At 41.1% G+C, this 24,896-nt stretch overlaps 1 protein-coding gene across 4 annotated transcripts in view; it reads left to right on the top strand.

The window, feature by feature from the left end:
• Positions 1-7,181: 7,181 nt before the first annotated feature.
• GRM3 (glutamate metabotropic receptor 3) overlaps positions 7,182-24,896 on the top strand; it is a 102,285-nt gene continuing 84,570 nt past the window's right edge. For 3 of the 4 annotated variants that reach the window (XM_020585088.1, XM_019290892.2, XM_020585087.1), the window contains exon 1: positions 7,185-7,903. The gene's annotated coding sequence lies outside the window, so the exon portion shown is untranslated. Of the gene's footprint in view, positions 7,904-24,896 lie in introns of all 4 variants that reach the window. The other variant, XM_039571152.1, reaches the window with a different exon arrangement.

The raw sequence follows: 24,896 nt of genomic DNA, 5'->3' as shown, positions 1-24,896 counted from the left end.
TCCCTGGCCAGGATCTGATAACTGTCACCACATGTAGTGCTCCTTCCGTACTATAAGAGAGCTACTAGGGCAAAATCCATCTTGAATCTCTACTTTGGGGATCTTCTCTTTTTCTCTTTTCTCTTTTTTCTCTTTTCTCTTTTCTCTTTTTTCTCTTTTCTCTTTTTTCTTTTATTTTCTTTTTTCTTTTCTTTTCTCTATTTCTTAGAACTCCAGAATTAATACCAAGCAGTAGCCTAATTACTGAGCATTTCCCATCATGAAGCTCATCTTACAATGGCTTACACCCTTGCCAAAACGGAGTTGTTGAGATGGACTTCTCCATGTTGATTCTCTGCATCTGTGCATAATTTCATACAAAAGGATCTCATCACTTATGAGAATGAGTCTAAGAAAACAATAATGTTCTCCTAGTCAAACTCTAGGACCAGATAAAACCCAACAACTGGGTTGCACAAACCCAACTGTGAGCACAGATTTAATATAAGGTGAGCCATTGCTTCAAGGTATCATGTAAATTATTCTGAAAGTGGAGAGCTCCTAAAAACCAGGTACTAAGAAGTCACTAACACTTTCAGGTTTTAATGCCTATATCTTATCTGGGAAACAAAAAACCAATATACCAGCCCCTACCTCAGGAATGAAGTAAAACTAAATGAAAAAAAAAGTTCCAAAACACTTGAATGTTTTTTCTGAAAAGAAATGGACCATTCTCCCTGTAATGCAGGGTAAGGCAAGTGCACAGTATACAAAGTACAAGGCAGAGTCACTGAGCAGGGCAGAAAAATCAAATTATTGACAAAGCCCTATTTCTTTAGGGTGCTGAATGTGGCAGGATTTTCTGAAAGAGAAAAAAAGACAGTGTTAAACCAAGTAAGGAGGGTATCCACATGCACAAGGAAGCTGAATTAAGATTCCACTATCAGTGTTAGTTCTCATTGCTTTGCAACTTCAAATTATTCTCTCAACCACATTTACTGGTGTGCAATTTAAATAGAACAAGCTGAAGAAAAACATACAGATCTCACAATTTCCCTGTATTTCTTGTCTTTTCTTAAATTAGAGAGAACAACAGCATTCCAGAGGGGAAAGAAAAAAAAAAAAAAAGAAGAGGCATCCAATAAAAGGCTTTTAAACAGCTCAAGTGCTATTTTTGTCACCATCTGCTCAATTATATTTTATGCTACTAGTAGTTTTACAAGGCCAGGTACGTCTTTTCTGTTGGAAAATGGCTTGTCTTTGTTAAGGGAAATTCAAGATCCTTAGCTTGTGACTGATTTGGATTTCTTGCTTTTTTTGTCCCAGTCTCATTTCCAGGAACTTCATTCCTTTTATTTCAGGTTTCTAATTCTGGACTCTGTTCCTTCCAGGGGTGCTAGTAAAATTAAATGGTTGGGAAAAATTAAAAAAAACACAATAAAAACCAAAATTCCACCAACAAAAATCTAAGCCAAGATAAAATCTAGAATATCTTTCAGCTGAAAAATACAATAAACTTCCTGTGTATAAATTTATCCATTCATTTTTAACTAGTGGCAAAGCAGAATCTCAGCAGGACATTTCGAAAGCAGTATATCCAGATGGATTCTCAGTGTGAAAGAATTCTGAAATAAACTCACTGACATAATAAAAACAGGGTTTTCAGGCTTGCAAGGCAGTGGTGTAGGGACTGTGAGAAAATTTATTTTGCAGGAAGCCCGTACCTTGTGCTAATGGGAAAATTTAGATCTTTTACATTGCTCTGTATGTGGTAGGTCATAGATAGGATGGGATTATAAAGGAAATGGATCTGTGTGCCACAGCCCCTGACAGCACTGTGCTACATTTCTTGGCCCATGCCCTAATTCAGAGCCACAAGTAATCCTTCCTATGAGCCAGTCAATGCTTTAAGTGGTTCACAGCTTGATTGTGTCACATCACCCCCCAGGGGCAAGGCAAACTTGTCGATAATTCCTAAGCACCTTAAACAAAATATGTAAATGCAGTAATTCCTGCAGAGAAGAGCAATGGGGGAAGGGAAAGTGTTTCACAGAGAAGAAATATTAGGGGATTTTCAGGGGGAAGGAAGGAGTTTGAAGAAGCCAGACTGCTAGCAGCTCAGACACTAATAAAGAGAATAATAATGCACAGAAACATAAAGGTGACTTAAGTCAAAAGCAAAATATGTAGGAAATTCTGGTATCTGGTACCCAAGTATCCGCACAGTAAGAGAAAGAGATTACAGTCAGTATTTTGTAGAATGGGGTCATCTGTTCATATTAATCTAAATATGGCAGAGATTGGAATGTGCTACTGTGCCGTGCCCTGTCCCCTACACCTCCTGGGAAAGGCTAGAGTCTCCTCTCAGAAGACCTCCTATATCAGAGACTTAGGAAGGATGGAGTAAGAAGAGGCAGAAGGATGATGGACCTTGGACCCAGAGTCATGAGCTGGCAGAGATTTAAGGTGTCCTTCACGTATCAGGCAGAGCCTGTGTTATGTTCATCCCTGCACCTGCACAAACTGCAGCAGGGTTTTGGCTAGGGAAGGGCTGGAGGGTGCAAGTGGAGTGTGTGTACTTGTACATCTTGCAGGGACCTGGAGGGACCCTTGCTGCTCATGTATTTTTATGAAGGAGCCCCATTTGGACAACATCTGGACGTCACATGTGTCTCCAGCAGTATGTTGGGAAACCTGATTTCTGAGAAGGAAGCAGAGGTGGAAAGAGGGCAGCTGGTTCCCACAGTGAAGCCAGACCTTTTCGCCTCTTGTAGCTGACAAAGATGAACAACAGCTGCTGGGTTTTTTCCGTGGAAAGAAGTTTCTTTGTGGAGAAGGGGTAAGGAGACCTTGGGGTTAACTGGAGACATGGCTAACAGGCATGAGCCGGCAGACATCTATCTAAAGAGTAAAAAGGAAGGTGAAAAAGGCAGAGAGAGACTGAAGGAAATGGGAAAATTGGCTGGAGGGAAGATGATGAGAAGAGGCAGGTAAAGACACTGATGGTCATGGGAGATGGAGGCAGAAGGGAGGATGCTGCTGCACGTGCACACAGTGTGGAATGAAGTCTTTCTTCCATGTGCCAGACCATACCACATGAAGCATAGGTTTTTGTTGTGTTGAGCCTTATAGTCAGAGTTGGCACTGTCCTTGTGCATGAGAGAGGCTCAGAATACCCAAAAAAAGCCTGAGTATGTCATGGCATATTCTTCATGTTGGTACTAGGCCAGTATCCCTTCAGCCAGCTAAGAAAGCCATCACAGGACATCTGACAGGAAATAACAATGTCACTGAAGGTCCAAGGGATGCCACATGAATCAGCTGTAAGAGGATTAGCACTGAATGTACATGAGGACTTTCTGCACCATATGTATTGACCTAAAATCTCTTCAAAACCACTTAACAATGAGAAGACATTCCATTTTGATGATGAGCTTCATGATGAAGACCATCAGTGTTGTTTGTTAAGAGAAAATAAAGGGTCTATTTTTGTTATACTTTCTTTGCCCTGCCCAGCTGAGGAAGTAGAGGGGCTTTGGTGGGCACTGGTGTGCAGCCAGCAACCACAGCAGTGCGTAATTTTCCACAGCGATCCATGAAGACCTTGAAAATGACAGAGTAACGCCTCTTACACTCTTCATTGCTGTGGATCTTCCCTAGGGATTACCATATTCCTCTGAAAGATGAGTGCCACTGGACTGTTCCTTTGGAGTATGTCTGTGTCCCTTACAACTGGCAGGTAGGGATGGGTCAGAGTCTGTGGGGTTTTGTAGATCCCTGCATCAGCCATTATGAACTTTTTGCCTTTATGCCTCAGGAGACAGAGACTGAGGTGACTATAGTGTTGTGGAGACACATCTAGACCCCTGAGACTACTACCATCCAAAGAGGGTTTTGTACCCTGAGACTGGCAGACTCCCAGGAAAACATGATATGATCTCTAGGTGCTTCTGGTGTGTGCCTCAAACCACAGAGATAAGCCAGGATTGGCCCTGGGGTGATGACCACAACTGTTAGCTCAGAGCAGAGCCACAGAACTGGATCCTGCCCACTCACACATCACTTCCACACAGGAAACAGATGCAGGGCTGTTGGAAATCAAGTGGCAGGGAGCAATTTGCTAGAAAAAACCTCATTGATCTACATCCCTGTTCCCGTCCATTTCTGTGAGGTCCCAGGAAAGGAGGAAAGACCATAAGCCTCATTAATTATTCAGGTAGGCTGGGCCCAATCTATAGGTCACTCACTGGCTGTACAAGCACATTTGCAATTTTTCTAAATCTTTGCTTTTAGTCTTTAATCAGCAAATAACTTGAGTGTGTCCCAAAACAGATGCTTATAGCAAGTTAGAGAACCCTACAAAGTGTTTTGCTGGAACACTCTCTTGCCATCAAATGTAAAATTGGAAAGCTCCCATGTGTACAGTCTTGAAGCTCATGCTAAAATTCTGTGTAAGGAAAAGGCATGCATCTGTTTGTTTGTGGTGATAAGCCTGTTAATCACATTCACAAATTTTATAAAAACAAATTCTTCAGCTCATCAAAGCTTTCTATGAACTCAATTTGGTGTTATGTGAGAGCTCAATTTGAAAGGAATTGATCTTTAAACTAGACATTACTACTATTTCACTAATAGATAATTCACAAAGACAAAATAGTCCTATTTCAGGAATTTTTAGTGCTGCTTTACCATCTTTGTTTCACAGGCAGAAAATAAATAAATACATTTTATATTAAAGCCCTTCCTTTGGATCCAGGTCAAAGACATTGAGGGCTTTTGATTGTTTTCTCCAAGCTGTCCCCTGGCAGAAGTTGCACAGCCTGATTTCTTTGTCTAACCGTGGGTGTCTCTACAATTAAGTGTAGCATGAGGTGCTCAATTTAGCCTGAAATGAATGATTTGCCAGTAGCACCCAAACACAGCTTAGCCCAGAGCTTCACTGAGATCATTGTATGGCTTTTCATTGTCACACTGTGAGTACCTGTAAGCCTGAACACCTGACTGAAAACACACGCTCAGTACGTGGCCGCATCTTAGCATATCCTATGTGGATGCACCACGTGCTATCCCAAAAGAGAATTGAGGCACAGCTGTGTTCCCTGCAAAACTAAAGATGGTTTTCCAGAGTCATAAACTGAAATGAGGTCTCCAGAATCCTGCTTTAGAAAGACTAGGGTAGGTTGTCTTATTGCTAAAATGAGACCCTATTGTGCCAGGAGAACTGGGTGAGGAAGAGCCCTGGAAGAAAGTGGAATAAAACCCTTGTACCTTGGCCGACAGCTTGTTTGACTGTTCAGGTTTATTTTCCTGTTTATCAGTAGCCAGGAATCACGTGTAAATGCAAGTAGTAGCAGTGTTAGGGACTGATATCAGACATTGCACAGCAGCAAGGCATGGAAAGGGAGTAAACCATGGGTACCACTGATGTTTTTTGAAGCACAGAACAAATGACCGGGTCACCTCCCTGGCTCTAAGTGACCTGCTGGAAATCAAACAATACACCTCAGCAAAATTCTGCTTGGTGCCTGTGGTGGACAATTTCATACACAGTGGGTTTTATATCCTGCCCAATGAAAAAGTTACTTTCATATTCACTTCGAGGCATGATTGCTATGTACGAAACAATGCAGAAGCAGATCTTCTTTTCACTAGTTTTTCCTGGCAATCAGTCTGCAAGACTCTGAAAAATTTGTATTCCAAACCTATTTGTCAAATTGTGCTATGATTTGAAAGACATGAGACTGACTTCCTATTCATTCCAGTTTACCCTGATGTTAAGCAATGTCTCATGTACATTTTGATCCAATCTAAAGAAGGGTAAACCTGAGAGAAACTGCTGTCTTTCATTTTGCTCCCTACTTAACTTTAGTCCTTAATGAAACAGTTTAACATGCACATCTTGGCAAATGTCCTTGGCTTCCAAAAAAGAAAAAACTCATTGAATTAGCCACATACCTCAAATGTAATGGGTAGATCACAAAAGTAAACAGATGTTAAATAACTAAACATAAAATATTACAAAGCAGAAGCAGATTATTTTGTTTTATTTCCTTTTACTTTTGCTTAACTCCTTACCAGAACCATGGCTGCTGAAACAATAGTGGCCCCATGTGAGCTGCTGGATTGCAGCTCCTGACTGCAGTGTCTCTTTCCTTGCTTTAACTGAGCACTGGTGGGGAGCTGCCTGGGGTTAAGTACAAAGGTGGGGGGAAACATTCAGGGAAAAGTGGACAATGGCCTCTGCCGGCTGAAGAGTGAGAAATTCACAGTGTCCCAACTGGAGCTGTGATGAAAAGGGAGGTACTGGGATTTTACAGACATCCTCTCCATACTACACCCAACCAGCAGGAAGCAGCCACTTGCTGTCCCCCATAGCAGAGAATGAGCAATGAAGCCACATATAATAACACCAGCAGTGCTTCATGCAGCATGGCTTAAATTCACCCTCTCTGAAGTCAATGCATCTGTCCTCAGTGACTCTTACAGCTCACTCACCTCACCGGCTTTAATCCTTTCTTTAGGACCACGACCTTCTGTTAACACTCCATCTGATGTAAACCTATGGTTTTCAAATATATATAAGCCAAAAAGTAGCTTTATTTTTCCCTTTGCATCCAGCTTTGCTGCACCCTGAAGTGATCTTTTCTCAGTAACTATTTTTCTTCTCTCTTCCTGTATAGGAGTTAGAATATAGAGAGATAATACAAAGACTATGGATGATACATGTATCTGTACATAAAAATGCATATGTGTGTATACATATATTTGTGTGCATATATTGGTATGTTTTCTTTGTATCTATCTATCTATCTATCTATCCACCAATACATACATACATGCATACATACATAAATACATTCTTTTTCTAGGAGATGTAAAGCAGAAGCAAATTGATCAAGCCAGCTGGAAACGAGAAGGCAGGGGGACGGTGATACAACGCCCTGAACTGCCTCGGCTCTCCCGGCTGCTCTGTGCTCACCCTGCCCGCTCCCGGCTTTTTGAGGATGCGACAAGTCGCAGTGCCGGGGCGCAGCATCCTCGGAGGAGCGTGTGTGTTCCCCCCGCCCCGGCCCCGTCCAATCAGGGTGCTGGGGGAGGGATGCTCGGGGCAGGGATGCAGGGTTGCCAGGCGACAGCAGCGTCCCCGTGTCCCGGCCCCCCCACACCCGTGTCCTCCCCCCGGGACCGGGCTGCGCTCCTGCCCGCGCTGCCGGCGCAGTTAAACAGCCGCGGGGAGCCCCGCAGCATGGGGCTCGCCTCCTTCCAGGGCTTCTGCCACAGCCCCGCTCCCGGCCGTGCCAGGAGCAATAGACAGCTCCAGAGTGAGAACTAGGAGCGCAGTCAATGAATAAATGGTAGGGATAAGGCTCAGCCGGCCCCTCCGCGCAGCGCCGAGTGCCGGGGGAGGCGGTCTGCGAACGCCAGCCAGCTCCCACTCCCTGTCTTTGCAACTCTAGGTCGCCTCCTAATTTAAAGCTTTGCACCAATCCCCTTTGCCCGGAAAGGAGAGGAAATCTAGAAAGATGCCAGGCTGCGAAAAGGGACCCCAAATCACAGAGCCGGTCCCAGGCGCTGCCTGGCTAAGCAGAGCCAAAGTTGGTCAGAGGAACGGGAAGCGGGTGCTCCAGAAGAGAGGGGAAAGGAAGGGGATCATCGCTTGGTGATCACAACCTTTCCGTCCCGTTGTCCCCCTCTTCTTCTCCTTCCCTCACAGCTTACCTCTGACCACTTAGGAGGCCTTGATGAGTTTCCATCGGGATCCGATCCAAGGTGGGGGGGAGAAAGGGTGATTGTTCCCAGAGGAAGCAGCTCACACAAGTTTGGGGGGTGAGACTCTCCGGTGGATGTTTAACGAGCACATCGGGAGGCCCGCGATGCCCGGGAGCAGCTGGAGACCCTCACCAGGACTTATCTTCATTGCACGGTAAGGAGCTGGGCACTGGTATCCCGCGTCCTGGTCCCTGCATCCCACATCCCCGTCTCTGCATCCTGCGTCTCGGATTCGCGCATCCCGGTCCTCACATCCCCGTATCCCGCATCTCAATCCTCTCATCCCACTCCTTGCATCCCACACCCTGCAGTCTGGATCCCTGCATCCCGGGTCCCTGCAACCCACCCCCGCCCCGTTCTGCCCTCTGGACCAGACGCAGCCGCTGCCCCGGCGGATGCGGGTTGTGCAGCCAGGAAAAAGTTTAGAGCAGTGAATTGCGAAGAGGTTTCCTGACGGGATTCGGGGGGCAGGAGAAACGGGGAAGTGGGGAGATGGAGGGCAACAAGGGCTTTTACACTTGCAGAGGAAGGGTAGGGTGCAGGGGGACCCCTGAAGTCGACAGCTGGTGGGGGGAGGAGGGGTAGGGCAGTGTGCAGAAAGGAGCTGTGTCCAGATGTTGCCCAGAGGTTCCTGCTTCCACAGGCTTTGGGGGTGAAGGGATGAGATCTTAAGCTTGCCGTCCTATACCCTTCCTTAAGCTAGGGTGGAAAGTGCCAAGCCAGCAGCTGGGAGAGCTGTGCTGACTGCCCAGCTCATCTCCCTGGATCTGCTGCTGGAAGAGAGGGGGAGAGAGGTGGGGAACCTTAAAGAAATTGGAAGTGCCTTGCTCCTCTGGGAATATCTCCCCTGCAGGGACCTGGCTCTCTCCAGGATCCTAAAATTGGAATACTTCAAAAAGGAAGGAGAAATTAGCATGGATGATAGAGCCATTGTAATTCTCCCTCACATATATATCTGCCCACGTATCTGTGTGTCCATGTGAGTACACAGCCAGCTGTGTAGATGTGTGTGTGCTTCCGGGGCTGCCTGAGCCTGTGGATGTGCCTTGCCCACGTCCCTGTGTTTCTGGGTTTGTAGGTGTGTGTATCTGTGCTTATGTGTTTGCTTGGATGCATATGGATATTTTATATGTACAGATTCATAGGGCTGTGTTTTTTGTTCCTAGACGGTGTTTATCTAACCCTCTGTAGACCTAGAGGTGTGTGGGTACGTACCTTGCATCTGTGTGTGTGCCAGGCACATGTATCTGCTGGGACACACATGTGGGTGTGAGAAACTGCAGCTCCCTGCCAGTGTATAGGGAGGATTTGGGGGGGAGTGTTGGGTTTTGGGGGTTTTATCCCCCCAGGTTATCACAGTGGATATGGATCATTTTACGTATACATCCCTAGATTTCAGCAATCTTGGTAAAACCCAAGCAATTCATGAAGAACTAGACAGGCATCACACCCAATACTGCATTGAACTGAACTAAGGATTTTCTGGTAGTCTGTGAATTCTCTGGCTTCTTCTCAGTTTATGCCACCTGCTGAAGATTATTTTAGTTCCTTTTTTTTTTTTCTTTTTAAATTAGTTAAATCAGCTTTAAAAAACACTTGGAAGACTGTGAAACAGACCAGCCTGGGACACAGACTGGTACCTATTTCAGCTTGCATAAGTATATGTCTCATGTTGATTAAATATTCATGACAACAATTTGAAAATCACACAACCCACCTGATCAAATACGTATTTTAGGAAAATTACTTCTTTCATTGTCTTGAAATGCACCTAAATCATGATGACGTCTTCTGCTGTTATTTATGTTGATAAACGTATTAAAAGAAAATGTAACTTCTCCAGTGATATTGGGAAAAATTGCACATTAAGCTACTTTTATTCACAATTAAGGTAATAGAAAAATTGTACTTCTGTAATGTTCATCCTTTGAGTGAAATCAGTAACAAATCATGCAATTGCTTCTTAATTATTTGAAGAGCAATGCAAGTTAATTGTCCCCCACTAGAATATTTCATACTTTAATTTCTGTGGCTTTTTTTCTTGTTTGTTTGTTAAGTGTTTGTTTAAGAATGATGCTGTCCACTACTCCCACTATTTTTAGAGACCTCCATTATATATTAAGCACAAAACACACTTCAAAATAGAAAATATATGAGTTGCTTTACTGCTCTGTAACTTAAAGACAAGTAAAATGGCATTGGTATCGAGTACATTAAAACTAGACTTTCATGCTCGAGCAAAGATGCTTTTCTAATCACTGTTGATGTTTGCCTGGGTTACTTGTGTTGATGACCTACTTACAAGGTTCTACAAATAAAGGAATAAAGTTTTTTTAGGCAAATGTTGACACCTTGTCTAGGAGTAAGATTCTAATTTTATCATTGAAAGAGTGGATCTAAAGCAAGATTCAGGGGTAAAGTATCTTTCTAGATCCACATAATGTTTTTACAGTTAAATAAATGTGACAAAGCAAAGTACTAAATCAGACTGGAAAGCCAAAATAAAAGAAATACATTACAAACAATGCTATCGTTCAGTTCAGTGGTCTGTGTTACATAAGTGGAGCTGAATTTGGAAATGAAGGCAGTGTAGGGACATGTAGTGGCATTTAAAGAAAGAACTATTTGGATGGTTTTTGTGAACACAACTCGCCCATGGCAGTGTCCTACAGAACATAAATTGTGCTGTAGCTCACGGAGTCCTATATGGAATACTATAAGACATGAAAGACTTGGTTCTAATGCTGCTTATGCCAGGGTCAAATTGAAATTTTACCTTTAAAGCTAGTGGGCTAAATTCTGTGTTTGCCTACAAGTATTCAGGTGGGTCACATGAGATGTGCACTCACCAAAAGTCTGGTTTAGCAGTGCAATTTGAGAATCCAACCTCAAGATTTCACAGGGTGTGAGATCCTGTCTATGAGGCTGTTAAATTTGCCAGCAGCATCCTACTGAAGGGACTTCATTCTCTGATCAGTTTTTGAAAGTTGTCTTCAAAGTCCTGTAAAATTTTATCAGGATTGCTGCACCTTGTTTGCTCCAACTTGTTGTACTATAGTTATCAATCAGTTGGCATGAATTTTTGTCACTGATAAAGTCACTCTCAGGATGCCGCAGAACAGCACCAAGTTGTTTGACACTCTCCAGGATCAGACAGCATTACTGTTCATGTGGGAATGTGTGTAACTATTCTAAGCTACGTAAGCTCTTGTGAAGATGGTGTAATATTGACTGTTGGGGCATTTTTCTGCTTATTGATATAAAACTGAGAGCTGGTTTAAAGCCTAATCAAGAACTTAGTTCAGGTCAGAGAGTTAAAGAGAAGATTGTTCTCTTGCTCTCTCCTAGTGTGGAGAGTAAGTCTGTGCTTTAATGCCTGAGTGGGTTGCATTTGCAGTGGAGGGGTATCTACAGCCAAATAAACGGGGTGACCAGAGGGAGAATCAGCCACCCTGCCCCTGCAGCCAGCCCTGAATGTCCAGAGCAAAACCATGGTGGACCTGGGGTCCAAAGGTGGCAGGAGAGGAGTGCAGTATCCTTCAGTGGTACCATCCTCCTGAGTCTCTGCTTGTCACTGTTTCTTGCTGTGAACTTAGCAAGACAACTTTCACTCTGATAATCCAGCCCTAAACTGGCAGAAAAAACTGGAACACATTTCATTTTATGAAAATACAGATTGGCTGAAAATCCTGAGTTTAATTTAGCAGTAGGAGTAAAATGATTAAAAAAAAAATCCTCCAAGGCACAATGATGCCTGGGAAATACCTGCAATTGTCAGGTATTTCCACTGAGACAAAACCACAGTTTGCTGTTAGAAGTGCCTTTACCATTGCAGATTAGTGCAATTGTCTCTTTCTTCAGGTAAACCCAGAATCCACTGTGTGATCTCAATGGATTTGCTGGCTTATCTATTGTCTTAAGAGGTTTTCAGACATTTATTTCAGGCATGTTCAGATTTTAAAAAATACTGCAAAAAATGTACTGTCTTGATTCCAGCTGCCTTTTAAGAGTAATGCAGCGAATTTTCATGGGGGTAAAACACTGTGAACCTATTAAAGTCAAAAAGAAGAGAATTTACTAGAGTTACAGCAAATTGCACACAAAAAAATAGGCTGTAGAACTATATTGCTTTTATCTGATATTGGTCCTTTCAAATATAAAATTATGTAGTTGGAACAATTATCATGCTCTTTTTCATAGCTATTCTGAGATTATGGGAGTATTTCTGTAGTCAGCAATGGTCCTGCTTGTGCAGGAACATATGGGCTCCTCATATAAAGCAACAAGCTTTCCCCAAAACCTAAGAATCAGGTTAGCAGCTTTTCCAAACCATCTAAGACCCAACATATCCACATGTAAAAGTATGGTCTTAACCCCAGTTACTGAGGCAGCCTTCCTTCAGAGCAATTTGAAGTCTGGCAAGTGGCTTGAGCTTGATAATACTGATGACCCTGACCTTCCAAGTCACTTTCCCAGTACATCCAAAGGGGAACAGCATGATCACCAAGTATATAAACTAGATCAAATATGCGTCAAACAAGGTGTGCAGAGAGGGAGTCACTGATAAACTTTTCATGGATGAAATGGGAACTTGGAGCAGACTTCTGGCGGATGCTGCCAGACCTTGAAATTCTCCATTAGAAAAGTGAATAGAGAAGGGAAAAAAGTTTTGAAAGCAAAAAAAGATTGAGGAAAATATCTCCGTACGAGACAAAATGGGAAAAATACAAAGAAAATTGCTTGATAGAAAAGGAAAAAAAATCAGTAGAGATACTCAAATGACTATTCAAGCTGGAAGAAAAGTAAATTAAATGATAAGCCAGTTGTGGGAAGAAGAGATTTTAAGGCAGATGAAGGTGGTGAAGTCAACCGAGACATTGTCAGATTCCAGAGGAAAATTAAGCAAGTCTACACAAGGGAGAATTAAGCCAAAAGCTAAGTCAGTGACCACAAAGTCAGAAAATTCATATGACAGAACTGTATCAGGAGAAATAATGGAATAATTGGTTTTTCATGTGAAGAAGGATGAACAGGTTAGTTTAGAGTACCCTTTAAGGAACAGGGTACCTGAAAGGAGGGGTGCTGAATAGGGGAGGTAGAGTATGCAGGTGAGAAGAAACAAAAATGCTCTTGAGAAAATGAGGAGTGCTTGAGGAGAGAACAAAGGGAAGAATAAAATAGGGAAGCAAAATGAAAAGATTGGGACTGGCATGACATCAGAGGAAAAGCATCCACAAAGACTGGAAGAAGGGATTGACAAAAAAAAGAAAGAAAGAAAGAAAAGAGTATCAAAGGGTGTGGGAGGTACAGAAAAGTCACCTCCCACTGGTACAGAGGAGGAGCTGGGGCCTGGGCCTGCCAGGAGGAAAGAGCTGAAGGGAACCTGAAAACTGAGAAAAATCTTTGTCTAGAACATGACATGCTGGTGGAAGACAGGGAGAAGAGAAGAGAAAATGTGCAGAATGTAGTGACTGAGAGCACCCTCAGCTGAGAAATATAGTAAAACTTACACATTAGCTTCCACTCCCATGAAAAGCTCCACTAATGAGACCACACACAAACCAGGGACAATTTTTGTGTTACCTAAATGCTGCATCTGGAGAAACGCAAAGCCTCAGCCTCTGTGGGTTGTGGTGGCTGGTCCTCCAAAGGACACATTGAGCTGGCTGAGATCCTGCCCTGTGGTCTGTGGAGGAGGATGCTGCAGGCAATTCAGCAAGTCTGGGATTGGGAAGTACTGGGATTCTTCTCTGGAATGAGCCCTACAAAGAAGCTGGTTGAGATAAGTGGGCAACAAGGGGCTGTCTGATTATATTGAGAGACTCTAAACCTCTTCCAGCAAAACTAATGTGGCAGAAGCCAAATCTAACACTGAGGGACATTAATGGCTTGCAATAGGCATTGAACACCATGTGGTCAAACCGACGCTGAGGTGTAGGATGGGACACCATTTGAAAAGGGTTTGAAAATCTTACAAAATATTGTTTCACCCCCAAGTTCCTAAAATTTATCTCTAAATATATTCCTAAATTTTTTCATCCCTAAAAGTTCCTAAATATTGTTTCATCAGTGATGTGACTCCCTGCTCCATAGGTATGTAACAGCAGGGCTGAGATGATCCAGATTTTGTCTCTGTTATAGGAATGCAGGTTAAATACACTCCTCGTCCCTGGTGAGGAATAGAGCCCTATGGGAAGCTAGTCTAGGGTCTAGGGTTCACTGAGAGGCTCCTAGACCAGCTTTGATCTTGTTGACCTTGAGCAGTTAAAAGTACAGGTCACCACATCAGGATGTTTGTCTGTTTTCCATAATGTAGCTGTGATTAAGTCTCCTTAGATCCCAAACTGCCTCCAGCTTGTATGAGCCAGGTCTCCACAATGGGACACCTGCAGCTGTGCTTGAGGGAACATTTCTACATATGTGTTTTGTAAGAGATTTTTGGCAGAGATATTTTTGGATCCAATACTTACTGCCTAGCAATTTCTGTATTGCTTTATAATCATTATATATTATATTGTTATTATTAATTTCATTCATATTGGTTGCATCATCTAGCGAAGAAATTATCAGGAAAGCATGAGAAGACATGTTCTGCTAGTGTTTAAAAATACTACATTTGTAATGCTTAGCAGAAATCGGCTGGCCTGCTGTTAGGCTCACATAGCCAGAGATGTGATAAAAATCAATAAGCAAATTTTGGGGATGTTTCCAGAACTCATAGAATGATTAATTTTTCCCTTTTATTTCTCTGTATTTTCATGACAAGAGAAAACATATAAATAGACAAAAGGATGGAGGAAAAAAGATAAAGATATTTTGCAGTAACACATGTAGGGTTCAGTGCTAAGGTATTAAAAAAATATGCTTGGATCAGCTCATGTGGCTAAGAAATGTCAAAAATTATCTTTCCCTGCAAGATTGTTTCAAAATTGATATTTTAAAGCAAAAATAGAATTGGTTTTGCCACGACAAATCAGTTTTCAAAAAGCTTCATTATAATTTTTGGTGAGATTATGTGTGTATTTGATTGTTGAGTGTCACCAGTCGAGAATATGGCCATAGACTTCTTTGCTTTTTATCATATATTTTTAATGGCATTTTTGCTAATCTTTAGTCAGTCACAAAGACATCTTCACTATATGTCAACTGACACTTCATTTGGTTCCATTGTAAGATTTCCAGATGTTTCCGAACACCACAAATTAAATATCTTGATTTTACCTTTTAACAGATGTATTTTACCAGTATTTAACTCTGCCTTGCAAAAAGCAGGGGAAAAAAACACCCACGTGGGGCATCAATGTAGTTATATTGGATTAAACTTTGATAAAATTGTGTGAAAAGGATACCTTACAATGCCTAATAGATGTTGCAGTGCGTTATTTGCAGAGAGACTATTAAGTTTCTTGTTTTACTTATTATGAAATACTTGTCCATAAAATAACATTTTACTAGAAAATTTGCAAAATTTATAGGAATCTTCTTATATATTTTCCAAACACTGTGAGAACACACTAAAGTACACTTGTTAAATCTACTTTGCAAGTGTTTCATTGTATTCCCTTGGGACCTCTTAATTGGGCTGCTCATTTTCCTCCTTGCAGCCACCATGGCATTAGAAGAGCCCTGACAATACCAGAGATCAGCAGACAGTGCATTTTATTAAACAGGTGCAAGCCCATCCTACACCGACTGACGACGAGGTTTATTTATCAGGCAAGTCTTGGCTCTCAGAAGTTGAGGAAAAGGAGAGCAATTGTGTGGGAATGGTAGCCCAAAACTCAAGTCTGTTTTAGCCAAATATTCCTAAACCATACAGCTCAAGCTTCTTTATCACACCATTATTACAAAATACATTTATTTTAGAATAATAAGAAAAGAGCATTTTCTTCATAACCAAGAAAAGAAATAAACTTTCTACCTCAGGTCTTAAAATCAGAACAAACCCCACTGCTCTTCCAACAAAAGCAACATGCAACCCATGTCTTTTTCATCCATTTACGTGTCAATGTGGCTGTCATAAGGCACATTTACATATGGCCAATCCCACAGCTGATTCATTAAGATGATTTTATGGGTGAAAAGGGAACATGACTTAATGGAGTAGCTCCAGGAATACAAATAAAATCAGATAACTTTCAGAGAATAATAACTTTCCTTTCTGAAGTGGACTTGAAATCTCTAAGAAGAGAAGAGCTCTGCTTAAAGCAGCCTTTTCTTCTTCACTCAGAAGTGATATCCGATTAATTGTGCAGTTTAGCTGAACTTTGCTTTCCTTGGTATCCTAGGAGAAAAGCTCTGACAGACTGGGAATTTTAACTTGTTTGTAATGTAAACTCAGTATACTGGTGGTGCTTTTTTAACACTCCAGAAACTGCTTGGGAGGAAAAAGAAATAAATAAAAAGGCTTTGATCCTCTAAGCAAACAAAGAGGGGAGAAGGAGGTTAAAAGAACCATCATTTGTTAAAGGCAGAGAAGGAAAATGTGGGAAAGGTGTTTCTATTTTAACAGTTTCAGAGACTGCAAGACTCTTGGAAATATCAGACACTTCAACAGCATTAGAGACTTCTGATGAATAAGGTTTGATGATTTATTTTTATTGTGTCATTGAAATTTTTGAGATTTATAAGGATTATGAAATTCTCAATAATATCAGTCATCTAAACAAGATTTTTTTCCCAGAAGCAGATATCCAGGACAAAGCTTAGAGATTAATGCTAATACCTTGAGTATCCAGCTCACATAAACATATTTCCAGTGGCATTATTCAGTATGAAAAAAGGAAGAGTTTAGTCTGGAAGTAACACCAGGTCCTGGGAGCTGAGATTTGTGTATCAGGTTTTTGGCCAAAAGGTGGAATGTAAACTGAAGCTTGCAGTAGCAAGGAGGGGTGTGACCCAGCCATGCCCTGGTGGCTGCTTATCTCTGGGAGTTGCTTCCACTCCCCAAAACATAGGTATTTTGGCCTGTAGGTAAGATGAAGTCAAGTCTTACATTACTTCTACTTATATGCCTGTCTATTCCACATTTTTTTAAGGAAGGAAGCAGATAAATAGTTGCATTTAGCCCTAACTACCTTTAATCAATGTCCAGGGAGCAGCTGCAGAGTAAGAGGGTTCCTTAGTCCCTGTGATTTCCTGCCGAGGGCACAAGGTTCCAATTAGAACTTATCCTGAGAGAGTGCAGTATCCATTACGGTAGAAATGGAAAGAAAGAGACCCTTTTTAAGTAAGATTCTTCATTTTCAAAGATTGTACACAACGTTCCCTTTGCCTGAACACAGCACTTATAGTTCCACAGGTAATGACATCAGTAAGGACCTCATCTGATCCATCTCCCCCTCCAAAGATGGGATAAACTGTCTTTAAACCTTTATTAACTGATACTTGTTGAATGATTTCCTTAAAATCTGCAACAACAGACATTTCACAGTCCCCTGCAATAGCATATATCTTAAGTGATTCACTTAAGTGCTCCTATGGACAGAAGGTTTCCAAAAGTTTAACTACATCCCATTTTTTGCAACCAAGCCTGTCACTCTTATCCTCTCTGCTATGGAAATTTGAAGCAATTTAGTATTTTCTTTTCCATTCCAGCCTTTTATATTGCAAAGAGATTAGATTTTGACTGTTTAACGTTCATTTAGGTAATGTTCCCTTCAGTCATCTCCTCCTAACTCAGTGAAATAACTGCTTTTCTTTCACCCTTTGCTTTTTTAAGTAGCTTGGGTTTTTTGCTGTTTTCCTTTTTGCCTTCTCCAGTAGCTCGTCTGGACCCATACCCAAAAGATGAGTACAGACAATGAATGGCTTCACTTCCCTTGTCTTGAATACAATATTTTTCAAAGAAATCCTTTGTACTATTCCTTTGTTCTGTTCTCCAAGCCTCAATCCAGCCAGCATTTTGCTCCAAGAGCCCTCAGGAGCCCCACAGAGCCATAGTGATGTCCTTGTCCTGTCACCTCTCAATTTGCTGTAATTTTTCTTGACTGTTTTTGGTCATTCCTAGTTTGCAACCACATCCACCTCCAACCAAGTAATTGTTAGCTCTCACATCCACAGTAATATTTCAGAAGAAAACTTTTTAAGGCAGTTTGGACAACCTGTTTCTTTGTCTTTGCCAGAAGGATCTGTGTGGGCCATGGCTTCTCTTGGTTCAGTCACTGCTAAAGAGAGGGCATGCTTGACTCCTGCATTGTCTACCATGTGTCATGTGCAGGAGCCTTTGTAGAAGGGAAGCCTCCAGACCAACTCCAAGCATAAAATGTACCAATGAATGTTGCAGAGCTGAGTGATGGATCCAGATGTGTGATGGGTTTTCATTTGGGTATTCCAGCTGTGGGCCTGTGAAAAGGCAGAAGCTGCTCATGCTTTCAGGATCATAATCACAGAGCCAGGAGGTCTCAAATGAGATGTTTGACTTTGCTGCTGGCAAACCCACACAGAGTTCATCTACATTAAGCCTGATGAATGTGGCATTAGGCAAGAATCCAGAACTTCATGACTCCTAGGCACACTTTGTGCCTCACTTGTTTAATCTCTCTTCTTTTATTAAGACTCAAACTTTTCCCCGGCCAGTCTAGAATATTTCCCAAACAGTCCAGGACATGGACAATGTCAGAGAGGTTCTAATAAAGCTGCCACAGGTACTTGCACCAAGGGCTCCTTAGAGAACCCTTTACATCTGTTAGGCTCATGCATAGAAGAGTATTACTGCCAAAGAAAAAAAAAAGAAAATAATAAAAACTCAGGAAGGAAAAAATAAAAAGCATTTACTCTCGTATCTGTAGTAATTTGTGGAGCACCTTAATATTGCAAAAAAAAAGCTCCCTCTAGCCTTCAAATTAATCAACATGCTGTTTTAATATATCACAGTGAATTAAAACACATCCAGTCCAACTCACTTTTTCCTGACCATTAATTTCGAAGTCTTGAATTCCCCCTGAACAGGCAAGCAGTTGCTTTGAAGATTTAACTGGCCAGAGCACAAGCCACCATTATGTATGAGAGAAGTCCCTTTTCTCTGTCTAACTTGGTCACACTGGGACTGCTAAATAATCACTCCTTGGATGCACTGGGTGAAAGGGAAGATGGATGTCCATGTGAGAGAGAAATTTTTCACAGTCTGGGATAGGGAGGCACAGAGAGGCACCCATGGATGCATCTTGATGCTTTTTCTCTCCACTTGTAGTACAGGCAACCCCAAATACTCATCTGATATGTTGGCTCTTGAACCTAGACCATACTAAATAATTGAAGTACCTAAGATACACTGTCTGATCATGGCCAGCAGGGCCTGGCATTGAAATGCCACTTACTGAATGGTCAACAGTGTGTTCCTAAGGTCTTAAAAAGAGTTTCCATGTAGATTCATCTCTATTTAATCAACAGGACTTATGCTGGTAGTATTTTAGAGTGCTGCAAATTTTTTGCAATTCTTTTTTTAAAGCACCAAGTAATAGGTCCTCTAGTATGTCCCATTTTTGTCCATTCCCATTTATAAGATGGTTTTCATGCCAATGATTACAGTTAAATACTAATATGAGTAGTTTCAAAAACAAAAGCACATTTGGAATGATCCATGTTTATCTTTAGAGACTAAGAGCTGCAAAGACGAATGGATTGAGAGGGATTAAACACAAGGCTAATTGTTCATTAGGCAACCTAAGACCAATTAAGTGTGCTAATCCATTCAATATTTTTTCTAGCTATTTCCATTTTTATCCCTGCCAAAATTATTTTGCATGCATTAATTCACCTATACTTATTTATTAATTAAAAAAACTCACTTGAAATGCAGGTCTTGCATCCTGTAGTCCCTTCTCAAGCAAAATGTCCATGATAGCAGTAGCAGAAGGACTTCAAGATGTGACTGAAACTCTCTGTACTGCTCTTTTCCTAAAATAAAACATAATTTCTTTCAATAAGATTAATGTGAATGCATTCTGCATCTGTATTGATTCCAGATACTCTCCATGTTTAATTAAGACGTATTTTTCTGCAAAATTATGCATAGTTCTATACAATGTTCTATGAAAGTCGTCCAGGCTGTACCTGGCCAAAATAATTGATCTAAAATTTATTGCTGATTGCTGACTACTATTATGTATTGGTTTTGACATTATTTTGATGTGTAATTGACTATCTGTTTGCCAGATAAGTAGACAGAGAGTTATTGATAGCTAACTTGATTATCATGTCTTCCAAGTTCTAAAAAGTAATTTTTTTTTTTCAGATCAGCTACACATTAATATTGTCAGATTCTGGCTCCCAAAATGACCCTTGGAAGAAAACAGACTTATAGTAAAATTATTCACATAGATGTTACCACAAATATGGGAAATGAGCCACAGGCCAGGTAGCAGTGCAACAGGAATGGATTTAAGGCTATGGAAGTTCAGAAGCATAGCATGACTCAACACCATGGTATCATATTGTTGTGGAAAAAGGAAATATTCTACTAGGATTAATAAACAGGAATATTGTCTTTAAGATATGGAATCTAAACATTAATCTCTACTAAACACTGGTAGGGCCACTTCCAGAGTATGGCAACCAGTTTTGGGAATTATGTTTTAAGAAAGAATATAAATCTCTTGGAATATCAGATATCAACAGAATATCAACATGAGGAATTGTGTGGAAAAAATAGATTTGTCACAGGTAAGTAAAGGCTTAAACTGTCACACAGAAGACTAGACCTCGTGAAAAGCTTTTAATTGTAAGGAATGGGAAAGACAGAATAAACTGCTGGGAAATCAAGCAAGTTCCTGTTACCAAAGTGTCTAAAAACAAGTTAGCCAAGACATGAGTTTGATAAGACATAACTAAAATTAATCTCAATTTGGGTAATAGCAAAGGAAGATCAAGATCAAGATCAAGATCTTACAGGGTCCCTTCTAACCCTCTTCTTCTCTCAATGACCTGAATATAATTCAGGGTTCCTACCCCAGGGTCTGTGTTTTGTAAATCTCTCCTGGTGAGGTGCAGCAGAGGCAGTCAGAGTAGAGAGCATCATGCTTCTCCCGGGGAAGAGAGGAGAAAATGGACAAACTGCAGGAGGAAACAAGGTTGTCCTGCAAGAGAGGCAAGCTCTGCCACGCAGGGGCAAATCTTGTGCGTATACAGGGATCACAAATGGATCACAAATGTCTGCTTAGTTCACATTCAGTCTCCTTATGAGTGACTTCAGTATAGACAGACACATCATGTAAAGACCATGAGCAGGCTCCCCTCTTACTGTAGGGGCTCTGCAGAAGTCCCTGTGTGTCTACAAAATCCAGCTTTAAATGAGTTCTAATATTAGGAAAACAGATAAACAAGAAACGAAGGAGCATCACGACTTGTGCTGTCAACTTTAAAGTCTACTCTGCATGTTCACAAGCTTTGATACCCTCGTGTAGGCAGTACACTATATAAGGTTATAAAGTTATGTATGTTTTTGGAATATTTGCATAAGGAAATGAATGCAGTAAATCTGTTGACATCGTCAATGCAGAACTACCATAACTCTAAAGCTTTCTGCACTGCAGTGATGATTATGAAACTAGTAGGTAGTTTATGTTATTAACTCAAGGCATCATCTTTAATAAATACTCATAAAACACATTGGCAAAAGCATAAACTGCAGGAACATGAGTAGGAAATTTGTGACATGCTCTCTATCATAGATAAATTGTTAACACTGCTGTTCAGTAATTACTTAATCAAAAGCATACTTAGGGAAAATCTGAAATAACAGGGAGATTTCAGTTTTTAGACTAAGAGTCCTATCTTCATGTTAATTACTGAGGCAGGGTTATAGTATATTTTCATAAAAGTATGAGATGGTATTGAAATTCAAATAAATCCTTTGAGGTTTTATGGCTCATACAAAGTGCAAAGAAATTCAGAAAGAAAAATTTTTCCAAATTAATAATTCTTTCTTAAAGAGTGATAAATAATTAGATGTTGTCTTCTAAAAGGACAATAAGTTTTGTCATGCGTTTGTGAAAAAATATTCATGTCATGGATAGGAAGGATATTTCATGTAAATTACACTCTTTCCTTTCTACCCTGAAGTTTTTCTTCCATTCAAAAGATACTGTATCTTTCATCATTCAAGGCCTCTCTGCATTGACCCTGGAGAATACTGAAATATTCCCTTTATCTGTCCTAAATCAGGTGAACAATAAAAAGATATTGATTTTTCATACAGCATAAATAGTTCACGAATGTATAAAAATTTAATTCAGGATTCAGTCAGTCAAATACTAGATTGTGATAAATTAGCAACAAACTCAGTGGAGCTGCTCTATGCTACAGCAACGACCAGTGCTGTTCAATCTGTCAGGAGTGCTGCACTTCCATCATTTAATAGCTTCAAGAGATAATAACATCTGCAGTTTTGGGTTTTCAAAGTCAGCCTCTTCCTTCCCTTACTCTTACTCAAGCAGTAGAGAAGAGTTTGCAGCAAAATCTTTGCACTGCAATAAAACATTTCTCTTGCTCCTCTCATTGAGAGTGGCTGCTGCACTCTGAGCTTGGCCATCACCAAGGAAGCTGCTGAGGAGTCGATGGCATGGGAACATGAGTCATGAACATGTCCCAGTCCCCCAACTAGTGTAAATCAGTGTAACTGCACTGTCACAAGCTCCAAGGACAGAGATAGCTTGTAAATACAGGAAATATGGGGGTTGTGCAACATAAATAAAGCCAGATGAGACAATTCAATCTATCTCCTGCCCCAAAGCAGAGTCAGTATTATTGTGTCACTTCTGAAAAAAGGTTACTTTTTTCTTGAAAACTTTTGATGGTAAAGACTCCACAACTCTCCCAGACAGTATGTCCCTGTGCCTCAGTACCTTTATGATGAAAACATTTTCCCCTAATGTCTAGCCTAAATCTTTATTTTTATGGTTTAAGTTCATTTCTGCTTTAGCTAAAGACTGACACCAAAGTTCTCCTTTCATCCCAGTTAATTTCTCACCCCGAGCTTGATGCAGCTTTGCTTACAATCTGGTCTGGCCACAGCTGTGATGAACCTGACACTGCTGATTGGATTTGGAAAAGTGTGAGTCTCAGGCCAGTGTGTCTATGCCTTCTCTAGTGGTCTGAAACTGGCATGCTTCTCAGTCTGAGAGATCTTCCAGTCTGCTGAACTGGCCATCAAGGCATGAAACATTCATTGCCTCTGGAAAAATTAAAAGTAATGCTTGTGAAAAAAAGTAGAGTCCTAAGACTGGGGTTTTTTCTTTGTCACCTGTTACAGGAACATTCTGTTAGGGTTTTTAACATAAGAAATAGATACAATGACATGTTTTAGACTGTTTGTGTGATTAGTACAAAGGAAAGCACTATCTCATCAGTGGAATAATGCTTCCTTTCTAAGTTGTAGCACCTCTAATCTTCTGCTCTTTAGTGAGATGACAAACGTCAACCTGTGCATTAAGTGTTTTTAAATGGCATTAAGGTTTTGTTGCATGATGGTTCCAGCTAATGCTTAACATTATTATCTCTTATGCTCATTAAAGGAAATATTTAGTTTCTATCAAAGTAAAGGACTTAGTGTTTGGTGAAGAAAATAGCATTGGTTTGAAAATAAAATAGAGTATAAGTAAAGGAAAGAGCTATTGCTGGTGAAAGGCTTTGATGAAAACAGTATTGAGAATGGCAGAAATGTCTTTTTCTCTGATAACTTCTTCTCTATTAATGGCCTATTCTGCTATGATCAATAAAAACTCCTTCAAGGGTCACAGTGCTTCCCAAGTTGATTATTGCAACAAAAACAAATTGGTTCAAAGCCTTTCCTGAGTAAACAGTTACTGATAACATTTTATCTTCCCTGTTCATTGCTCTTCACTAGGGCTTGGTCTTCTCTAGCAAAGCAACCGGAGACAGCAGCCTTGGCTAAGCCTCAGGCTGGGGGGCATTTCCTCAATGAGGAGATTCACTGTGGCATTTTCCTGGCCTCTGCTCAACCTCACTTGGTGCCAGGGTCAATTCACTTCCCTTCTACTGAGATGGAGGGAAGGAGCTTGGCATTGTCTGGTGGTCAGAGATATATGTAGACTCTGTCAGCCATGCTTTAGGGCCTGGAGCTCTTCCTCTGTTTGTTTAATCCTCCCATTCCCCTGCAGAACCCAGGAACACAGCTTAATGATGTCCTTCAGATGCTTCTAAGCCACATTCCTCCCTGAAATTTTCCAAGAGCCTTCAGACTATGGACAGATTGCCTAGCAAGCTCCTTTTTACCTCCTGCATCTTCAGGAGATGGTCCTCTTGAACTTCTAAGACCCTTGCTGACTTTTTCAGAGTGACAGTAGGCAAGAATACCTGGAATTACAAAATAGGGTTATTTTTTCAGCTCAGGCACATTCCTCTGGAGTAAAACTGCAATGCCTCGAAGGACCTTTAGGCCTCTAGAGAGTACAATATGGTCTGGACTGGTGCCTGGCACGTAGGCAGTGGTCTCCTCACTCCTACCCACAAGCCTCCTGCTGTCTACAGGCTGAGAACCTTGTGCCCCAAGCCCTTAGGGTCATGTGTTTCTCCAGCCCAACTAAGTGTGTGGAGAGCAACTGCAAAGGCTCAGCTGGTTGCACAACTATGTTAATTGTTTTGCCTCTGGGTCTCCAGTATCATTTAGTTTTCCTGAGAACTCCTTGCAGTTAACCAAACAGTTGCAGTTCATCTTAGACTCTTCAGACTTACACCACATAAAAACTTCTTCTAAGCAGGCAAGTAATTCTTTCCACTTCAAGTCAAATGAAGGGATTTCTATTGGAGCCTTTTGCTTGTGATTAATACCAACAGTGAAAGTAATGTTTAATTTGCTTCATCTCCCTCTAAAAGACCAAAAACTGTCTTGACTCCCACTCAGATCTCTGGAAGAACAAGCAGTCTCTCACCATTGCCCCTTCTACGAGAAAATCTTGCTTTCCCCAGTTCAGAAAAAGCTTTTTTACATTAGGGAAGGGGGGGGGAGCAGAATGGGGGGGGTGGAAAAGAAGTATTTGTAGTGACCTCTTGCACTTCTCACCACTTCTGTGACTACCAAGGAATTGGTGCTTCTCTTGGTCATTTCATTCCACAACCTCATTTTTTTTCATACAAATCAAAGAAAAGAAGCATTTGAGGGTGGGATTTACCTCAGCAGACATAACCTG

This window comes from Corvus cornix, chromosome 1A (assembly GCF_000738735.6).
Source record: "Corvus cornix cornix isolate S_Up_H32 chromosome 1A, ASM73873v5, whole genome shotgun sequence".
NCBI lineage: Eukaryota > Metazoa > Chordata > Aves > Passeriformes > Corvidae > Corvus > Corvus cornix.
The sequence above is the reverse complement of the archived record's forward strand: the minus strand, read 5'-3'. Positions and strand labels throughout refer to the sequence as shown.